Source organism: Chamaea fasciata, unplaced genomic scaffold (assembly GCF_029207755.1).
Source record: "Chamaea fasciata isolate MVZ Bird 193981 ecotype frontalis unplaced genomic scaffold, bChaFas1.0.hap1 SCAF_7, whole genome shotgun sequence".
In the NCBI taxonomy this organism is placed as follows: domain Eukaryota; kingdom Metazoa; phylum Chordata; class Aves; order Passeriformes; family Sylviidae; genus Chamaea; species Chamaea fasciata.
In genome coordinates, this window is record NW_027094092.1 from 49,534,562 (window position 1) to 49,557,201 (window position 22,640).

The 22,640-nt window shown below is 37.4% G+C and overlaps 1 long non-coding RNA gene across 1 annotated transcript; it reads left to right on the forward strand.

Annotated features, from left to right (window-relative positions):
• Positions 1-780: 780 nt before the first annotated feature.
• On the forward strand, positions 781-21,887 carry LOC136292700 (uncharacterized). Its single transcript, XR_010721941.1, has 3 exons — positions 781-1,004; positions 1,435-1,709; positions 21,605-21,887. It is a non-coding gene; the product is annotated as an uncharacterized lncRNA (long non-coding RNA).
• The last annotated feature ends 753 nt before the right edge of the window (positions 21,888-22,640 follow it).

Genomic DNA, 22,640 nt, shown 5'->3' on the forward strand with positions numbered 1-22,640 from the left:
ACTCTTGATTCTTTGCCAGAGAACAAAACCCTTAAAACATTTTGCTACCTTTAATTGTATTACCCTTCTAGTAATCAATAAAGATAAAAAAAGATCATTCTATGTACAATATGAAATCACACAGTGTCTGACTATGTGGAGATAGATTCCACTTATCTGTCTCTAGGGGTAGCTTCTCTTGTAGGAGAAAACTCAATTTTTATTTGGATTTTAAAAATGTTTCAAATTATTTAGTCAATGCTACATGCATATTAAAAGATTTATTACCAAATATTCTCATCTTGATGTACTGGATCTATGCACCCAATTCCCACTAATGTTAACGGAGCTGCATCTGTAAATCCCTGCACATCAAAGCCAGACAGTACCCATAAGTATTGCAAATACATAGGTAACTGGATAAATAGCACAAAGATTAACCACCTCTGGCATTATTTCTTTGTGTATACGTTGGTCTCATCTTTCTAAGGACTCGAGATGTAAGAAACTAAATGTATCCGGGCCAACATCCCCCGCACTTCAGCATGGGTGTTGTAGGGAGACACCTGACTCTGGGTGGTGGCACCCACTCTAATTGAAGGGGAGAGGGAGAAAAGTGCCTCCACAGGGTGACTCAGATTTTAGGTGGGCTGAGTCATCCCCACAGGTGCCTGTTTCTCTCCACTGACTGTTAACTGGGGGTGTATAAAGAGATGGTAATTCGAGCACCTGAAGGTCACATCAGGCCTTAAAGCATTAAACCCCCATTCCAGTCCTCTGAGTGCTCCTGCTCAGGAAATAGGCTGCTCACTCTATGCTGGGATGCCTGTTAGCCCCTTATGTTATAGGCGCTTGGAGAAAGGGCAACCATTCCTTCTCTCTCATTCCCACCAGTATTAAAAACCCCACACTCACATATCAAAGCCAGGATTTTCAAACATGGATTCCTGGCATTTAAACCTTGAGTCCCTAGATGGAATTCATAAAAACCAGCTTGGATTTCACTGCTCCAGAACTTGATTTTGGTTAATTATCTAACCTTAGGCATCCATGCTTTGTAAATTTTGGATTGTGTTTTAAAAATTAAGAGAAAACAAGTGTATTGTTATTATTAATAATATTATTAATAGCTTTATTAATTTAAATGTCAAAATATATGAAAATATTAACATCAATTAAAGTAAATTAAGTATAGTAATAACAAAGTTATATACAACTACACACAGCATGTTGCAATTCAAAGTAAACAATTTTTTTTTAAGTGAAAAAAGAATGAGGTAGAAAAAGTAATAATCACGGGGCCAATAACTATATTAATTGTCAGAAGAGAATACAGCTGCAATAAAGCAAAAAGGAGTGTGTACAGTGAAAGATGAGTGGGATGATTAGAGCACAGACAGGCTAATAAATGTTAATTAATATTATCTTTCTGAAACTTCCATTTCTTATCCCTAGGTTCACAAGTGCCTTACAAAGGAAGCATCATTAGCCCCATTAAGCAGAGGAAGGAGGAAGAGGCATTGAGTAATGAAGTACAGTGGCCAGCATCACCCAAGAGTACAGCTGCACAAACAAGTTACAGCAAGTTAAATTAGAGGGTATATTAACAGAGTCAGATGCTCTGCTCTAACTTCCTATTTGTCTGCTCTTGGCCTGCAGAAAATGAAACTCATCTTACCTCAGGTCTAATGAAAAGACTAAGCCTCTTCTCCGGCTGCAGAAAGGAAAAAGTGAGTACCTGATACTATGAAATCACACTGGCTAACTTGCTCTAATGCCACCTCCATCAAAAAACTGTCTAGTCTGTGAGATGGCAGTGATAATTTTGTGAGGTTCTGCTAACATTGGGATGAGTGTGGTATATAAATGGAAAGGGTTGATGAGAAAGGAAGGTTCCGGGGGTGAGATACATCATGTAGTTCAGCACAGAAAAGTCAAAATCTGTTCGGATCTGCGATGTGACAGTAGGGTTCCAGGAAAAGCAGGTGGTGTGGGAACGCAGCTCCCCATTAGGGCAGGGCTCAAAGAGAAGGGGATCAGTCATAGCTAGAGCCTTTATTACTTAAAACTTTAAAATCTAAAAGGGCCAACTTAAAATCAACCTGCCACTTGGGAGGCTGGCAGCATGGAGAAGGCAGTGTGGTGGTGTAAAGTGTTCCTGCTGGCTCACAGAGCTGAGTGCACGTGCTGCCGTGCTCGGAGCAAGCAGTGCTGAGCAGCCTGGCTCTAAGCTCCACTAAGAGGGTATTACAGTAATTGAGCTTGCTGGTAACAAGGTCTGCACTGCTATATTTATGATAGGCTTGGGAAAAACTGAGCACACAGCCGGTGCCTGTCACAGAACTGGAGGAGGGGGAAAGGAACCTCTTTGACACCAGGGCTAGAAACCTGGCTTCAACTTAAGCAATGGCAAAACTCCATTTACTTCCGTTTGAGCCTGTGTTTGCCAGGTACTTTTCATGGTGCACAGTATCCTGATACAGTACCAGCACACACCCAGCCCATGACCTCTGGAACACAATTCTTCAAAGAGCAGGGCAACATAATAGAAATAATTCCAAGTAGTGCCATCACCCAATAGATGGTTTACCAACTCAGAGAAGAAATATCTCCAGCTGCAGATCACCCCTCTCCTCCTCCATGGCTGAAATAGAAATCAGGGGAATGATGGCATAGGATTCTATATAAATTTTATTAATATATTCAGTCTTTATTTTATTATTCATCCATTTTGATCTGTCACAACTTACTGTCTTTCTCACACTGTAAAATCTGGGAGAAGATCTGGAACAGACTTCATTTTCCCACATGCATTTTCCAGTGGTTCATTCTTATTTTGAAAACCTCTTCATCTGAAATTTCAAACCCTTGGTCCCAGTCACAGCTATTAACATGAAGTTTGAGTCAAAGAAATCTTCACTTTTAGTGCTCTCCTATGAGTCTCACATCCTTCCATGTTTAGAAAAATGCCTAAACTTTCATTTGACTGCGAAACAGTCTGTCCTGGCCCTTTTGCTCTCGCTGATCCTCCTGACTTTGTTTCAGTTGTTTTCTGTTGGGGGCTTGATGCAGTAAGTACACTTAGGGAAATCCAAAGGGTTTTGGTTGCTCAGAGGAAAGCAGTTCAAGGGTTATTCCAGGGAAACCCTATCCTGAAGGAACTGTGTTGGCCGTTCGTCCGCACTAGCAGCACAATGGCCTCCTGGGTTTTCTCTTACAGTGGTGTCTCTGAACAGTCAGTGTGAGTGCCAGGCATTCCAGAGCCCCATCAGAGTGCTGGAAACCTGTTATGCTCTTTGCTAGTGCCCACTGTGCTCCTGAGAAGCACTGGCAGGATTCTAAGCTAACAGATTAGCATTAGGTCAGGAAACCAGGGTGCCCATATATCTCTTGTGGCTTAAGCTAGGCACTCATGGGCTTTGGTCTTGCTAAGCTTACATGGTAGTGAGCTAGGGATTTGAATATCAAAAGTTGAGCATTAGACTGGATTTAGGTATGCAAGTCTTCTCTGGATTGAGCCCTTTGTCTAACCTTTTTGGCTAACATCATTTACTGCTCAAGGATAGGTATCCTGAAACTCTATGGTCTGCTGTGTCAGCCACAAATTAGTGATGGTAAATGCATGAAAAGAAATTATCAATAAATGGGTGTATTATGTAAAGAATTTTGTGTGTATATATTTGTGTCTGTGCACCTTGAGCAAAATGAATTCTTTTTGCACAAATGGAAAAGCATTTTTTAAAAATGAATGTATGATACTCTATGTGAAGTCTACAGTCATAACAGGAAATCATGCATTTTCTGCAGAAAGATTTTATTTTAAAAAGCAGAGTGCATCTCATTGACCTACATTCAGCTTCCCCAGCATACACTGTACCTGCAGAACTTTTCTGCAGAGATACATTGTAGATACAGATCAAAGGGAAATGCTAGTGTCAGAATTGTCTAAATGTCCCCTTTTGGGCCTGAAATCCTAGATCATTGCCATGCATTTGCACTGACTTTGTAACTTTAATCAACCTGTAAACTATTCCTTGGACTGCTGTCTTTAAAAGCCAGGTAGGCTGTTCCTGGGATAATGAATGTCTGTATCTATAGAGCAGACAAATGAAGGTCTCTGTTGCCTCAGAATGAAAATACCTATATTCAAAGAGCTACCTAGAATACATTGCAGTATATAAAAGCAGCAAAATAGTTAGCATCTGTGTTAAAAGAACTGCAATCCAAACAAAACTAGATTCATCCTGTTTGACATGTACCCTAATTGCTTTCTAGAACATTTGGTCCCCTGTTTAGAAAAGGCTGTGGGGATGCTGAACATCTCCTATCAGGGTGCTGAGTTTTATTACATGCACTTCTGCCTATTCTGACTTAGCCTGAGACCTGCCAACTCATTTCTCACACACCCACTGTAATGGACCTGGATTCACTCTAGTGTCTGTGGGTATATGGGGAGCTGTAGAGTGAGAGAAGAGAACTACAGGGCTTAACACTGACCATTGCTGTGCTGAGCTTTTAGGCACCATTCTGCCTGGCAAGAGTCACACAGGGGCACAGTCCAGCTCTCTTATACAGTGCATAACTGGGTGTTTGAGAAATGAAGTTGACAAAGGAAAAATGCAAAGAGAGGAAGGACCCATTAGAAAATAGGAAGTGTGTAAAACAGAAAGTATCTACAGACCCACGGTCTCTCTCTCTCTGTTGTGCAATCAGGTAGCTCTAGACTATAGCTTTTACTTTTTCTTTGTAGTGCAAACAGTGTATAAATAGATATTCTCTGTAAGATTGTTATTTACTACTGGACAGCTTCAATAATTTCGACAGTGGTGGTGTTTTCAATTATTATATACTAAAACTGCTAAAGAAACAAGGCAGCCACATAAAATTTCTATTAATAAAAGGTGTTCACTGAGATGGAATATATTGTCATATAGTATCTGTTTTAAATATTTTTTTGTTTGTTTGAGCTTTTTTTTTTCTTGTGTTTGGTTTTTATTTGATGGGGGATTTTTAAAATTTATTTTCGAAAACTCAGAATGGTAGATGAAAAAGTAGTTACAAAATATCTTCTTACTCCAAAAGTTAATAATTCAACCTTTATAAAAATTGTTTAAGCATGAAATATTTAGGGGAAGTGTACATCACATAAAAGTAAAATTGTGAAATGACTCTGTATCACAAAATATTACCATTTCTAATGAACTGTACTTGATACCAAGTCTGCACAACTGTGAGCCTCTGGCGTGAAAAAATGAACTGCTCTGAAAATATCTTGCAGTTTACTTTTAGAACAAATTGTGTTGCTTCAGTGTTGTGTCCCCGTCCTTCCATTCTCATAGGCTTAGAAAATTTCCAAGGTCTTTCATTAACCCTCAACCCCTCCCCAGAATCACGTCTTTATTTTTTGTGCTGCTTGTGTATTAAATGTTCAAGTAAAATGGCATTGATATCTCTCTTTCTATATTGGGTACTAAAAATTTCTCCTCCTTGCCCCTAAGTGGATGTTCAAGGCATCCTGTATTTCTCCTGTCTTCCTGACATGTAGTCACAAGACAGATTTCAGTCTCATGAATTCAGCTTTCATTGAACCTAACCATTCAGCTTCTTTCTTGAAGACAAGTAGAAAACTTCTGCTGGACCTTTCAAGATGTCTCCTTGCATCACATTAGCTGGATACCATAACAGCTTCACACTTTTATGACCTTTACACAGTCACTTCTTCTTACCTGACACGAAGGCTAGATCATAGGATCTGTGCTACCTCAACCAGTGATAAACCAACTCACTTGTTGGACATCCACATTATTGATGCATTGTATAGGAATGGCACAAACACATCCAGGTGACCCAAAGAACCAGAATTTACTTTGGTGAACATTAAGAAAATGCTCCATCACTGGATAACTCCATGCAATTGGTTTGCTCTGAATAAACCTAAAATCAGGCACTGAAAATTTGTTTTATGTTAAAAAGGGAGTGGGAAGGACTATGTTAAAATAGATGAGTGGGAAGAGAAAATAAGTACTAACAGTGTTTTTCTTGGGAAGTAGTTAAGGAAGAAAACCTGTGTAAGAAAACTAGGGAAGGATTTTTCAGAGAGAGAATCAAGTCAGGAAGGGAATATTGTATCTTGAAAAAGACCTAAAGGCTCCCAAAGAGAACACATTTATTAACTTGTATGACCATCCTCAAGCATTAGAAAACATGGCAATGAGAAATCAAACTGTAAGAAATTAGAGACTGCTTTAAAAATTGTTAAGACCAGATTCGTGTCAGGTAAAATGCTTCAACTAGAGTCTTATCTAGGAGGGGATTTGAGTCTGTAGTGGCCAGACCTCCACTATGAATCTAATAAATTGTTGTCTCTTGCCCACAGATTGTATGCGTAATTCGTATTTATTTTATCATCAGATGTTTTAAAAATCTTGCTTTTGGCCACTGACTAATTACAGGAAAATGCCTTTTCCAAAGATGATTGAAGGCAGTAGAATATACGAAGCGATTTAAAGGGAACATGGATGACACAGAGAAGGATTTCGCTGCTAGAGTCAAATTTTCTTGTTTTGGTATATTTTGGAAGTGATATAGTTTGAGAATTAGAGCACTGTCAATATGTGCTATAAAACTGCATGTCCTTTAAGAAGATAATGCTCCACTAGACCTTTTGCCACAAATTACTCTATATAATTGGACCTAAGATCACAAAGAGTGCACATTTACAAGATAAATTGAAAATTAATGAACAAATAATATAGTAATTACCAAATCTTTACTATTTGAAGAATATACACACTATGGGGTCTATTTCTTCCTCAATGAGCATGTGTAACCCCCATTAATTTTAATGGGAGTTAAGCGTGCACATCAAAGGAAGAATTAACTCATGATTTTAAAACTGACTACTAAGATTAAGACCTGCACTTTTGGCTTTGAGTTGAAAATGTGGCATATCTTTTGATATTTATCTCTTTTTAATTGTGTATTTGTAGCTGAACCAATTTGCAAATCATTGTTACCCCTATCAGTACAAGGCAAAGATAAATTGCATTATATACCCTACTTCTTGGACTCCTTGATGTTCTTTTCTGATTAAATTGAACTGTACCAGCAGTATCATAATTAATAATCTATGCTGATCAAGTTGGTACTGCTAAGGCAGTTTGGTATCTGATGGCAGTGAAAAATTGTTGAAGCAAGGTGTGTCATTTGTTGATTTTTTTTTCTCTAATGTGAGAAATTTACAATTAATAATACTGAGTCATTGAGATTTTCAGATAATGTGAACCCTGCAGTTTAGGTTTGGATGATGTAAAAAACACCCAGTTTAAAAAGATTTCTGAGGCAATTCATGAACTATGATATTAAATATATGTAAAAAGGATTTTTCTCCTTAGAAAGAGATTATAAAATTCTCAGATTAAACTTTCAGTCCCAAATGAATTGGTGCCAATTCTTCTTTCTAACTCTCATCTCAGGGAAATGATTTTTTTTTGCCCTTCTATGGTTGTCCAGTAATTAATATTAGTGAAATGGCTTTTGCAATTGTGCATAGCCTTTTTTTAAACCAACATGGATTAAATGCATACATATAAAGAACTTCTAACTTACTTTTTGAAAACAGAAATTTGAAGTCTTTGATTTTTCAAATGAATTTCTTTTTTACACAATGTAAGTGGTGAAAAGCTCAGAGACATGACTAACAAGGTGACCATTGTGATCTTAAAGTCAGAGGTGACAAAACTGCAAAAAAATAAAAAAAAAAGGGGAAAAAAATTTAAAATTCTTTGCCTTTTATGTGGGTCGTATTTCTTGTTATTGTAGAAAACTTATCCTGGTAGTAGATTGCAATATATATGTTTTATATTCTGTCTGTTTCTCCTTAGACTATTACAAAGTAGAAAAAAAATTCCACTTGTTAGTGTGTGTGTTAACATACAACTGAAGGGGTGCACTCACAAAAATATTTATCCGCAAAGGTATGGTCACTGAATAGCCATTTTAAATTTCTGTTTATTATTTTATTCATCTGTTCATTTAATTTTAAATATTTCAAATTGTTGCAACTTGTAGCTGCCATTTGCACTGCCTCAGTTTTGTCCAAACTGGAGAGAGATAGATTAGAGGAAGGAAGCCCTAGGTCTCAGTAGTGGAAATCAGTGAAAATAATTTAAATCCTATCAACATTATTTTCTCAACAGGAGCTAATTATAGAAGGTTCCTCCACATTTCTGTGCACGCTGTAAGATCCCACAATGGACAATATTTGCAAAACCTTCAAAATGAAATGGGGGACTCAGTATCCTCAGTCAGTTGTTACAATTCTAAGTGGGGTCTTGCTGTCCTCTCATTATAGAAGTTACATTTGAGATAAGGGAGCTTCACTGTTTTGCCACACCTGTGAATCAGAGGGTGAGAATATAGAATCTGATCAAAAAGAGAGTGTTCTGAGTGATATCTGTAGCAACCTTTAAATAGTGAGTAATATGAAAAATGTTCAGCAAAGAGACTATTTTCTTGAGAGAAAAATAACTGAACTATCAAAATGAGGGTTAGATGAAAGAACTTGAAGAAAAAGATCATAAAAGGGTATCCAGAGAAACTAAAGTATACGGATAATTTTGAAACAGATGCTTGAAGATGTATGGTAGTTGTGCTTGTATATTCAGTCAAGATAAAGTTTCAGAAGGGAAACACTGTGGAGGGTCACTCAGCAAATTAAGGGGATGGAGCTGAAAATGAAGAGATGCTAATTGAGATTTTTGTTAAACTTTCAGAAGAAAAAGCTAAAGAGGGAGTCCACTTAGAGCAGACATGCAGATCAGAAGCAGCTAAAGGGAAGACAGAGAAGGCAAGGTGTGTTTTCTTCTCAGAGACTTACAGCAAAAGGTTGAGAGACTTAAGAGTAAGCAAAAACTCAGTTGAATATAAAGAAATGTTTTCACACGAAAAGTGGTTAAACACTGGGACTGTGTCTAAGGGAGGCAATCTTTATGGGTTTCCACTTATTAAATAAATTTATGTTTCCCCAAAAATCTTCAAGATGAAGGAAATTTTTAAAAAATATTCACAAAGAAGCTTGTGAATTAACATCAACTTTGTGCACTTGTGAAGCCATACATTGTAAGTGCATTAAGTACACTGGTGAAGATGTTACCCATGAAATCTATGATCTTTGGAATACAGAAAGTTATATATCAAAGCACGAAAATATAACTTAGAAAGGCTTCCCCACAAATACTTAGTTTTACTTAGTTGACTTGTACATGATTACTTATGCAGCATTAACAATCATTAATATTACCTTTAAATGGAGGTGAGAATGTAATTAAAGTTATATTTTTTTCACCTAAATGTGGTTAGAATTTAGTAAGAATAGCTTTAAAATTCTAGTGAATGTGAAAGGAAAAGAGTGTGTTGTGTTGGAAAACAAAAGTGTTTCTTTGCTATGTTTTTTATTGGCTCACAATTCAAACAACCATTTGCTGAGAACAGTATCCAGTGCCTGGTATTTTTTATTTGGAGGTCTGGATGAATTATTACCCAAATAGAATATTTGCTTCCAAAAGATCTTGGGGTCATTTTGTAATGTTTACAGTTCTGCCTGCCTCTGAGTTAAAAGGATGGATTACATTTTTCATGATAAAAAGAGCCCCAAAATTTGAATTTCCAAACTGGATCCCTCTGGTCTTCAGATAATGACCTGAGTTTCTGAAGAAAAGCCTTCAAAGCTTCAAAACACCAATCCTAAGAATTTTCCCATCAAATGACTTTATTTAGTGCCATTGTAATCATTTGGCTCTTTGCCATTGTCTTCATTAGGCTTGCTATTGTGACCCCTTAGGTTTTTATCATCAGCAGGAGAAAAAGGTACTTAGGAAACTCTCAAATTTTTTCAGCTGTGATGTGGTTTTTTTGCAGCACCAGCTTTCTCTTTTTCCAAGCAGTTTGCATTTTGGGGTCTGACACAGTAAGTGTGCCATAGCAAGAGTACACTACACAAATATCATGGAAAGCACAGGGAGAAAAGCTTTTTATAAACTTCCTGCTTGTCTGAGCCAGACAGTTCTTTATTAATGACACTGTCAAAGTTTGTATTGTGCTCACATTGGAAGGAGAAACTTCATCCTCATAAAACCAATAAAAGTTGATTACATACACATGAAATCTACAGATTAGGGGCAGGATTCTTGGATCATTTACAAAGGAAGTGTCATGTTTCATCTTCTGTAGGGGAATGTATGGGAATGCATATGTGAAACCACAGAACTCCATATAGTCCCTTTCAGTTTACTGATCATACAAACAGAATGAAATTTTCTTTAAAGCTCAACTATAGGTTTATAACTACAAGGGGAAAAAAATATTCCTTTTTTCTTCCTTCTCATCTTCAGTGCCACCTGAAGGCTGTCAAGAGAAATTAATGATTTTGGTCAAGGGACAAAACATGGTAGATATTCCTAGTTAATAATAATACACCAATAAATTACATTGGTCAAAGCAATCTGAAATGGCGTTCTGAGAAGGGAGAGATGATGCCAGACCTGTGGCTGAAGGGCCAAATATTCTAATGGGACCTGTTAACCATCAAAAAGTCAGATTTTCAAAGGCAAATACTATGCCAGATTTTGTAGAAAATACGGAAAATGTGATTCACGGTAGCATAGATGTAGGAAACTATTTTTTTTTTTTAATATGTGGGCCATTTGAAATATAAAACTGTGTGAAAGAGGAAGAATATACAAGCATGTGAAGTTCCATGAAAATAAAAGCATGGAAATCCCAATAAATCACAGTGTTCTCAAACCAAAGCATTTCTGTTCTTTAATTTCAAAGTGGCATTTTAGAAAAGGTTTGTTTTTTTTTTTTTTATTTTGTCAGACAAAATCCATCACATAATTATAGTATAAAAATATAAAGTAGCTGATTCGACCAAGCTGACATAATTTGTCCTTGTCAGTTTTTGAAGTCTACAAGATTTTGCTGTTTGAATGATATCCAAATTTTCAGAATCTTTCCCAAGAAAGAAATTCAATTCTTTTTAAATTTAAAATTCTCTACTTAAGCCATTTCTGGTTGACTAAAAAGATGCATAGCCTTTTGAACTTATTCAAATGTTCTGTTCTAGAATATGTTTCCTAAATAGACATCCTTGGCAAATACCTTTTTATTATTATAGTAGCTCAGGTAATCTCTGTGACATAACATTTTCCCATGCATCATTCCCATCACCTTCCTCCAACTTCTTTTTTAAAATGAAGCTAACTCCAAAGGTAGCTGATGAACCCCAGTGAAAGAAGAGAGGAGCACCATAGAGTAGGTTTAAGATGTGAAGTCAAGCAAAATAGCCTTTCATAAAGGCTATTTGGCATAGGCAGTACATAATAGCCAAAGCCATAACATGACTCAGACTCCAGAGGTTAACAGAAATCACCTGACATTATGAGATGTATGATGAAATATTCTCCACATAATCATGTATTTCAGAAAGACAGTCAGCTTGATTGTTACATTACCTAAATTGAAGATAAAAGATGAAATATATATTGTATTATTATAGGTCTGGTAAATTACTATAGGGCCACCTTACCTTAATTGGATCTAATGGTATGGGAATTTCTCCCCGTTAACTGGATGGCAAGAAGCACCTGGTCTTTAAGCAGTCAGACCATTGGATTGATGGCAGACTGTGTGCAGGAAGAGGACAAAGCCTCCTTTGTCCCTGAAGTTGTGGGCTGCTGGTGCTCTTCATCGGTTACTGGAAATGAGGTGACACATGTTCAGTAGTTCCAGTCTATCTCCAAGAGCTGCAGCACTTCCCTCCAGGATGATCTAAGACACTCAAGATATGTAGATTTTCTTACGGTGACTGTTCATGTATTTTTTTCTCTTTCTCTTTTTCTTGCTTGAAATGTATGGGAATGACTCCAATATCAAGTCTGTGGAAAGCCATGGACAATACCCAGGCTTTTAATACTGCAGAGGGAAGTTCCTGGGAATTTTTTACACTGTATAATTGTAATCAGCATATGCTACCCTCAACCTCCATACCTTAAATCTAAGTATTCTCTCTTGCTCAGTACTATACAAATTAAATCTACATTTTGTGTGGATCTGAGGTCTCAAATGCAGAGCCAGGTCATATGTCTAGGTGCTCAAATGGACATTTGGCCATGTTGAAGCAGTTTTGCACCAATCTGGAAGCTAATTGTGAAGCAACAAGTCTGTTCTGCTCCTGGAGTAATGAAAACCATCACATAGAGACATACACATCCTTGTTTTAAAAAAAAACCCTGAGAAACTGTATTCTGTAGTTTCTAGAATTTTGCTAATACTAGGTTGCATCTAGTCAGAGTTATTTATAGCAAATGGCCTTTCCTTGGAATACATTTCCCTTCCTTGAAAAGGTACCATTCTGAAGTTCAGGCCATCAAAGCAAAAAGTTCAAACATCACTACGAAATACGTTTGACAATAAAATATTAAACATTCAGTAATAAAGGCACAGAAATGATTATATAACTCTTTAGATTAAACACGACCCACTTAAATAAATAGCTGGAACTAAAAAAGGCAGTCTGTAAAATCAGTGTATTTATTCCCAGTGCTCTGAATGACATATGTTTAAATTGATCTCACAATCAACTCATATCTGCTTCAGCACAGTCATCTGATACCTATTTAAATGAATCTCATCTAAGAGGTGCAAGATCACTCCTGGGTGACAATTCCACGGCACAGTGGGATATATGCTAATACAGTTGAACTCAGGGACAAATTCTTGCTGATCCTGATTTAAATGGGAACAGAACTTTGTTGTGTCCCTAAAATAAGAAAGATCAAACTTTGAAAGAGGAAGCAATCTGTTGAGATCTGCATGCTCCCTGATTTCAAATAAAATCCTTGGTTTTCAGGATCCCTTTTAAATAAGATCTAATATTAGACTAGGGGAATATTTGGACAGTAACCCCAAATAATTTTTTCAAGGGAGAAAAAATGAGGAAAAGAGATAAACAATGAGAGAGCAGAGGGAATTTGACTTAACTGGATATTTAAAATACAATTAAAATACATTAAAAGATGATCAAATAATTACATATATGTAACTATAAAGGATCTAGCAAGATGTATATATTGGCCCTGTTTTAAGGGCACATTCCTGTTCATTAATGTGCATAAGCTTCTGCTTAAGTGCTATTTCTTAGAGGGAATGGTTTTAAGTTCTTATTTAAGTGCTCTCTTGAAACAGAGCCAACATACAACTCAGTGCCATTTTCCCTCAGACACTCTGCCTTTGCTCACTACATTCACCTATTCTATCTTGACTCCAGTACAACAAAGTCTTCCAGGTAGAAACCATGACTCTACATTTATTGATGGAGTACAGTTTTGCCAGCAATAAGTCCTGAATGCGGTTTTCTGGATTTTCTGGTGTTTCTTAGCTGCGCTGTTAATACTGGTAATACAAATAACAGTTAATAAATCAATCTGTTTCTTCCAGGAATTTTGCTAGGAGGCATTAACCCCTTCTCACCATCTCCCAGGCCACACCCCTGCACTCTTTACAATGAGTGCAGCATATTTTTTATTTCTTCAACTGGCATTTGCAATCTGTCCTGACATAATTTACACATTTACACATTTTACAGAGCAAAGCACAGTCATGCAATTTAATTCCAAAAAACATAAGCATAGGAGACTCGACACACTCGATTAGCAAAGCATATGATCGAGTTTTGCCAGTATGATATCAAAGGCACACGTTTGATTTGAATTTGTGTCAAAATGTACCTGCTGCTCTTCATTTCAAAACAGACATGTGCTGATGTGTTAGCCCATATTCACACACAGAGGGCTTTTTATATGCTTCAAACTGCACGTGTAGACCAGTGTCCTTTACAAATTCACTTTCTTTCTCTTGCTTTTCTCTTATCTTAAGGCAGCTGGTCTTCACATCCTTAGGGAGAGGGAAGGCCTGTCACCACCTGAGAGACAGTGCAGGGGGAAGCAAGAAATCACTGTTCAACCTAATGAAATAAAGTTCTGACCCAGATAAAGTTGTCTGGGTTCTTCCACCGATCATTGCCCTATTGAGCCACCATTCCAGTTCTATTATTTCTTTTAAATAGGGATTTAATGCTCATGAATGGAAGGTGAATCCTTGAAAATGAAAGGTGATCAGTGCAGTAAAAGACAAATCAATACAGAACCAAAGTGCTCTACTTATCCACAGGGCAAACTAAAGTAAAAGGCAATGTCTTCAAGACCCTCTCAAGCAGTTGTACTAATAGAAATGATGATTAAATTTCCATAGTATTACACTTGGACTTGAAAAAAATCCATGATTAAACACTTACTAGAAAAGGAATTGGCAGCTACCTGGGTATTTTGTTGTTCACTTTTCCTTATCTTCATTTAAAGGAAGTTTCTTTGATTGAATTTTGTGTATTTTCAATTAATAAAGATTGATAGCTGCAAAGAATGGTCTTAGAAGGACCAGAACAAAATTTCTCCTGCAATTTGTTTAAAGTTCAGTCTCTAGAAATACAGGGAATTAGGTACTTTGTTTGGGTTCTGGTTCACATAATTATAAATTAGTATATTTAGAATAATAGTTTGTTCAGCAGGTGTGAAGAGGGCTTTTTTTAACCTCTAAATGTGATTAATGTTGGAGGCTGCGGATAACATGGGAGCGAGAGAAGAGCTCCTGTTTGCAGGTAAAACATTTTTCAGTCTCATGGAAATCGCAAAAAATGAGAACGGAATTTGGGCCAGCAACCCTCTGTACTAATCTGGGCCTGACATTTGGGGGTGTTGGTGTCAAGAGATTCTGGTTTTGGGTCATTCTCAGCAGTAGATGAAACAATAAAGGATTCACTTTCTTTGATCCTCCAGCAAACCCTGATTGGCTGGAAGCAGGGAGAGACAGTTAACTTCACAAAGTCAATAAATGTGGCCATCTGGGAGAATGCAAATTTAGACAAATGTGATATATGTGGGATGACACTTTTTCCTTAGAACATGCCACACCATAAAAGCATTAAAAATACATTTGTATGACCCAGAGCATTTGATTAAAGCCTTTAATATGCAATAAATTCAGCCCCAAGCAAACTAAACGGGACAACATGTACAAATTCCAGATTCAGATTCATTCAGGTTCAGTTTTCTGCCTCCTCAGCTTCTTCTCTTCAGGCATTTCTGTCTGTGTTTCTTTTCAATTCATCTGAGAGGAATCTGTGTAAAAAAACATAACTCCTTGTGCCAAAACTCCTTCTTTATGTGGAAAACTGTTTTTCATCTTTCGGCTTTTTACCTTTCATCCTTTTCAGCCACTGGCTTGAGAAAAAATTAAGTATCCTTATGGGTAACTTCTCCCTGGGAGGACTCCCAGTACGTCTAAAATGAATAAAGCTGACCTGATCAGGACTTGATTCCCAGAGCTACTGGTAAGAATATCTCATGTCCAGCAGGATGTCCTTCCCCAGCTGCAGGAACATTACTGAGGCTCAGCTAGTTCCCAGGCAGGAAGAAATTCAAAATTGGACACACTTCTTGCCCAAGTAGGACCACATGCCATGCTACTAACCCCTAGATTGTTGCCTGCAAAGCAATATTTTTCTGCCAGTGTGTGTCTAGATCTTTAGATTATTCAAAGACTACAGAAATGCAACATTTCTATAGACTGAACTGTGTCTTGAACATGCTCATTCAATCCAGACAGCTTACTAAAAGTCCACTTTAAAACAGAGAGTGAACTTACCTGAATCTGAAACAGCGGCTATACTTTTTGTGGTGACTGAATACCTACATTGTCCCATGGCAGGAAAATGGATAAAACCAGGGATCACCTTTTCCCTATAAGGTCTGGACAGAAATGTTGTACTCTATGATTTGTTCCTTATATAAATCCTACTGCACCCAGAACAGGATGGAAGTTAAAAAAAACGTGTGTAAGCAATATAGCTGCAACACACCACCTCCTGGAGATACAGCTGATGTGGTACAGTTCCTTTAGCACTTCTTTTTATGCATAAATTGAAAGCTCACCCCAACCTCACTTAAAGATTTTTCTTTTTCTTTTTTTTTTTTCTTTGGGTTTTTTTTAAGAGGAGACAGACTAGTTCTACTTAAAACAATCACAGAGAACTTAACCGCTTCCATTTTTTTGGTGAAATGTTATTCTTGGCAATTTATTTTGCATTGAACAAAATAATTGAAGGGATGAACTTGCAGCCTTTATTTTATATAGCAGTAGTGAAAGTAGCTGCAGGAGTAAAACTTGCCTAACTAAGCCTTTTATGTGACAAAAGATATAAGAAAGCAGAGAAAGAGTCCTGAAGTGTGGATCAAGATTGCCACAGAAAAAAAGCTGTAGTTACTTAAAACTACTTGTTTGTTACAAAATAAACCACAGCTCTGTGTGCCTGGTCCTCAGATGCTGTAACCTGTCCTGGCGCCTGCATGACCTCCAGCACTACAACATTTCCTGTCGCCCACTGAACGGACCTGTCTTTGCAATAGGTGACCAGGCTGTCACACCGTGGGCATAGCTGTAACACAGAAGTGAGGTGGCAGCAAAGTGAGGTGGCAGGCTGAGTGGCGTTTGCTTATGATGGGGAGGTCTGCTGGAAATCGTGGTGTTAGGCAGAATGCAGAGGACTCCTAGTGTCTGTGAGATACACACAGAAAAAAAGTGAAGGTTTCTGAGAAGGAGAAAGGAAGGGGTGGGGGACTGCCTTTGAAAGAGCACAAGTCCAAAGTCTAGTTTCCTGTAAAGCCTTTTGTGATCACATCTACTTGTGATTGGAGAATTAAACATTCAACAGGACCAACTGTGCGCTTCTTCGTTCATACTTTCTGTTCACACCAGTCCCTTAACAGCTCTGTGCAATGAAGTACAGTGTGCTAACCACCACAGACTACTTCATCTGCACTTTGTCAGATTAGCATTAGGTTGAAACCTCCAAGACAATATAAGTGAGATCAATAAATAATGCAATCAATCTCAGCTAATTTTAAGTGTCCAGAGAGAGACTTAAAAAGAACTCCTGTAGGATGACACTGCCTTACTAGCAGAGAACACCAAATAAATCTCTTTGATGCCAACATGAGCATTGCCTCTTACGGTCATTCTTGCATTTAGACAGCAAAGACAAGAGGACTTCCTGTTGGTTTATGGATGCTTTTGAAAAAGTATTTAAAACATTGTTTGAATTTGCAGAGATAGAAAAAATAGATGCATCTATACAGTTCTTCCTTTTATTTGGTTTTCCAAATGAGTTGAGGTTTATCTTGTTTTACATTTCTCTATGTTTAGAAGGTATTCAAGCAGGGACTGAACAATCCTTGTTCACCTCTGAGTGCTTTGTAAGTTGTTAAGGAATAAAGTGCAAGGATTTGAAAGGAAAAATAATAGCCCAAATGTTCCAAATGAGGAAAGCAAACACAACAACATGATCCCAAATATTTAAAATAATGGTGGTACATATCTTGGAAAGCCAAAGCAGAATAGCATAGACAAAAGTTCTACAGGATAGAATTCTGTCTAATGGACAGAATTAATTGAAATCCATATCCTGAAAAAAGGTGTGATACTGGGGGTAAAAAATCCTGTCCATGGTAATTATTTTGGAGTTTTCTTCATCTCTTCATCTTTACACTGAAATCAAAGCAGCTATAGCAGTCTCACTCTGGAATGACGACTCAAGACCTGACACACGCTCCAAAGCAAAACAGGGCAAGATAATTCAGAACATTCCAGATTTTGTTATTATTGTACTTTCACTAAAATGGCAACAACTGTTTCACTGGGTTAAAAGAATCTTCCTTTTTTTTTGACAAAAGTCATAAAGTAAGCTTGATTTTTGAAAAGCAGAAAGAAGGTAGGGCATTTCTTATACCTTCTTCTCTTTTTACCTCTCTGTGACCCCTAAGAAGTCACATTCTTCTCACAGTCTAATCAGCATGGGGAATTGCAAAATGAATGGGCTGGAAAATTCCTTTGAAAGGCAATAATAATATTTTTTCATATATGAATTCCAGCTTAGGAGCTCAACAAAGTGAAGTCACGGTTATTGTTCTTTTAATTTTTTTGCTCCTTCACAGAGCTTTTCAAAGGCACTCACTTTTGCATAAGTTGTAAGTTTATGTTAAAGTCCTGTGCTAGTCTGTGTTACACGTTTTAGTGTGTTCTGTACTGGCCTGGGAGCTAACCCCCCTCCCCCAAAGAACTCTTTCTCAGCCCCTTCATCTGTAACCTTTCTGCAAGTAAATGCTAATTGAAAAAGAAAGAACACCACTAATCTTGGAATTTAAATGCATTTAACAAAACCAATCTCAATCTAAATTGTTGTTTCACCATTCCCTTTTCCCCAACAGATGTCGAGAAACTGCAATTCCTATTAAGAACACTTGACTGTTTACTCAGCAAGAGAACTTCAGGCTCAGGCTGCATCAATCTAAATGCGTTTCAGGACGTCAGTCTTTTGAAAAGTGCAGACTGTTAGTTGGTTATTTTTAAATGTAATCTTCACATAAAAGAGTTGCTGCATTTTTTCTTTTCACTTTGTCATCCATCTCTCCCTCCTCCCTCTTCTTATTTTTTTTTAATGATAACATCAAACATAGATGCCCTGAATTTTTATGTCCCATTCTGTGTAAGTTTCCCTCTTTCCATGGTGTTTTATTTCATTTTTGCTCCCTAGTTTTCATTTTTTGACCAATGAAATATCAGTGAAGACTGTGAACATTTTTACAGGAAACAAAAAAAGTGAAAATCCAGAAATATTATGTGGTAAGAATGTTAGCTATCAAAAACATGAATGTGTTTCTTAGTGAACTTTACAGTAAAGCCCCTGTGGGATTTGACCACAGACCTATGTAAAGTTATCTGTGCAGATATAGGTGGCTCTGTATGGTTTTGATTTGTACCTTGGGCATCACTCGCTAACTATCATCAGGAAAGTAAACATGCGTGGGGGTTTTTCCCCATTTTTTTCTCAAATCTCTTTACATGGTTCTTCAGTTAGTAAATGCAATATTAGTATTTGCAAATACATCCTCAAGTGGTAGTCACTTAAGTGTAGTTTAGACCTATAATTACAGTCTTACTGCAAACACACAGTTACACAGGTCCGAGGCACAGGTCCATCAAGCATATCTTACCACAGAATAAGAATTTGTTTTCCTTATCAGGTTTTGAAACATAGTGGGTCAAGTTCTTCTTTTGTTATGGGGAGCATGAAAGGTTGAGGACCACAGGCAAGTCTGTGGTGGCTGGGGCAGCCCCACCTCAAACTATGTGCTGCCTGAATGGGGGATGTTGCTTTTCTAAGGGCTTTAAAATATCCTCCATTTCATCTGACTAAGGCAGATGTGGAGAATGCTCTGGACCATACAAAGTCAGACTAAGACACATGGCTTTGACTTACACTTTTCTTAAGTATTGCAATGCAGAGAAAGTCAGCAAAAGCACGTCAGATAAAGGAAGTCAGAAAATGGCATGTAGGTGAAAAAAATAGCTTAAAATTTGCATGCAAACAAGCAACAGATAATTGAGTGGGGAGGGGGGGTGGTGTGGGTGAATGTCTGAAATGGAACTTTTGAATTCTCAAGCAGAAACCTCCTGTTTGCTGGCTGCAGTCTTTATGGGCTGGCTGTAAATTTTAGCAACACCTGGACTGAATAAAAGTAGAACATCTTGAATTCTCCAGTTTACAAAGAGGAGTTAAATACAACTAGCAAGTGCATGGCTGTTCATCTGTCTGGCTTCTGCATATAGACTATGTAGAGACTGAAAATGGTTCCAGAAAGAAAACCAAGTGCCAAAATGCCAAGGGATGACCACCATGACTTCTGTCCAACCTCCCAGAAGGGATGTAAAAATTTAGCAAACATAGACCAGGGCATGGTAATGTGTGTGGGATAATCAAAAAACAGGATGAGTGCTATTGGGTAATAGCTCTCATCCTGTTGGTTCAGATCCACTACGGGCTGTTTTTTAAACCATCTCACTTGTGGCACAAGGAGAAAGAATACTGAGCCAAGTGTTAACGAGTGATACCGAAGTACTGTGAGGATTGAATATTGCTTTTTTTCAAATAGGGCAGGTGGTTCTTAAAGACTTCTAAGAAAAATGTAAATTTACAAGAAGAAAAATTAGGTTAAAAATGGACTTGAGGATTACAGCAAAAACTGCAATATTCCACAATAACCTGAAAATGGAAACATTTGTAAGGAAAATGTAAACTAAGTCAAATGAAGTGCAATATGCAAAGAATGTCTCACAGTGGCAATCTAATGGATAACTTTCAGTCTTTACCCAGTTCCATATTCAGAAATCTATTGGAATGAGTTGCTAGGGGGAAGAGAAGGCAGGAAACCATTTTCCACCTGCAACATGTCATGGTATCAGAAACAATTTCATTATGCAGCATGAAAAAGGAGACAAATCAAACCTTGAGAAGTTTACCATGTGATTTTCAAGTAGTTTTCATGGAAAAATGTGTCCTTCCAAGAGTTCACTTTGTCTCTGAAAGCTCCAGAGCAAAATCCAGAAAGTTCAAGTTTATTCTTTCCTCATGCAATTCTTAGTTGAAATAATAGATTATTTTATAATTCAAAAATATATTATTTAAATGCTCATCATCACTGAAAGTTTTTTTCAGAGTGTAGGAAACTCTTCAGGCATCATAGAATTAGCATGTTCATGCTGACTGACTACTTTGACTCAAGTATTAAGTGCCTACAAAAATCTCCCTGCCTTTAAGTGAGCCATGAAAAGGAACTAAATTAATAATTCGGCAAGAGTGAATTAAGAGGGTATTGTGATCCATTAATATATCTTTATAGCAACGAGGTATCTGCATAGTTGAAAAAAGTTTGAATTACTTATGCAATTTCTCAGAACAACCCCCACCATTCTAAGTAAGTTTGTCCTAGTAAGTTTGTTAAACCAAAGTTGATGGCTCTCCAGTTTCTTTGGATGGCCTTCTAAATTACAGTATCACAACTTATTATCCTAGCAGCCATGAGAATGCTTGGGCAAAAAGGGCAATCCACTTTTTAGACAGTGCTGTTTAGACAGCATAGTTTAAAATTCAAAACAAATGTATAAAGACACCAGCACTTACAGTGTAGTTAAAAATGTTTCTGTAAATCAGATATCTAATCTTGATCCAAAAAGTAACCTTGGTAACAAAAGTCTTTTTTTGAAGAGACTAGATTAGAACTGAACAATTTTTGCTTCCAAAATGTTAGAACCTAAGGAAATAAGATTTGTTGTTATGCTTTGCTTTTCTTTAAATATAAAAAAAAGCAAGTGTTTTTTCTCTGTTTATATTTCCTTCAGCAAACACATTCATTTTGGTCACACCAAGGGAAATTCCCCTCTCTGTGAGTGTGTGTGTCACCTTCTGAACCTCTCATAGAATCAAGGTCTAGTCAGAGAATAGAGACTCTTGTACATTCCTGTTTGGCATGAAGGATCATCATCATCATCATCATCATCCTCTTTCAAGATGATAAAACTCTACTCATAGTGTTCAGTTTTATTCTCCAATATGATTTCATTTTAGATTTGTGCTTTTTTACATGGTTTGTTGTGGATTTCTTTCTTGATTCTGTAGTGGGAAGATGCTTAGACTCCTGCTCTCCACTCCAGTAATGAGCTGAGGGAAAACAACAGCATCTGCAGGAGGGCAATAACGGGGAATGAGGATGGCTTGGTCCATAAAATATATACATCCATCTCTGGCATGGCAAGCTGCACTCACAGTTCCACAAGCAAGGATAAGAGCCTCTCTGACCTGCGTGGCAGCACAACACAAGCTGGAGTCATTGATGTGCACCTTGCAGAGGGTAAGAAAGCTGGACTTCCAGCTTTATAGGCAAACCATCCAGCCTGAGACTCAGACAGCCACCCTGCCCTCTAAAGGTGTCCCATTGGCAATACAAAAAAATTTTTTTTGTTGAGACTGAGATGTTTCATATTGAGCCTGAAGCCCATTCAGAGCTTCCTTCTTCTGCTTGCTGGCCCAATGGGCTCCCTTCGTAGCCAATCCAGCCACATCCTAAAGGTAATTCAGATGGAAAATATCCCCAGCCCAACAAGAAACACATCTCTTCTCATGCAAGAATATACATTTCTTTCACTGTCAAGAGTCAAACCCGAAATTTTTGTTGTCCCCTATGACTTGCCATGTGAGTTATATGGTTACTTGCCTTTTTGGTCTCAAAATACTCACAAAAGGTCAGACAAATACTTTTATTGCTGTGCACAACCCAAGTCATCTCCTACTGACAGAGCACAAATGAGGTGCTATTAATACTTCTCTACTGAGTTTTTCTATTGAGAGTGAACTAATGTTCATTTCAAGATTAGATTGCAGTAGGTTTGCAAACTGCAATCGGGCAGAAGAAAATTTTTCTTCAGCAATTAAATTTGCACTCTCAATAGTAGAGGGCTAAAGGGAGAGAAAATAATGTTGAGATCTTTAGGAAATTCACTTTAAAAGATTTGTTTGATCAGTTAGGAGTAAAAGACTCTAGCCTTGATAGTTATTTCACCTTGCCCAAATTCACCATATTGCAAGCTGTATTTGAGAATCTTTTGGGAAGAGCCATTTTTGTACAGCATTCTTCATACCCTGTGCCATGAAAAGT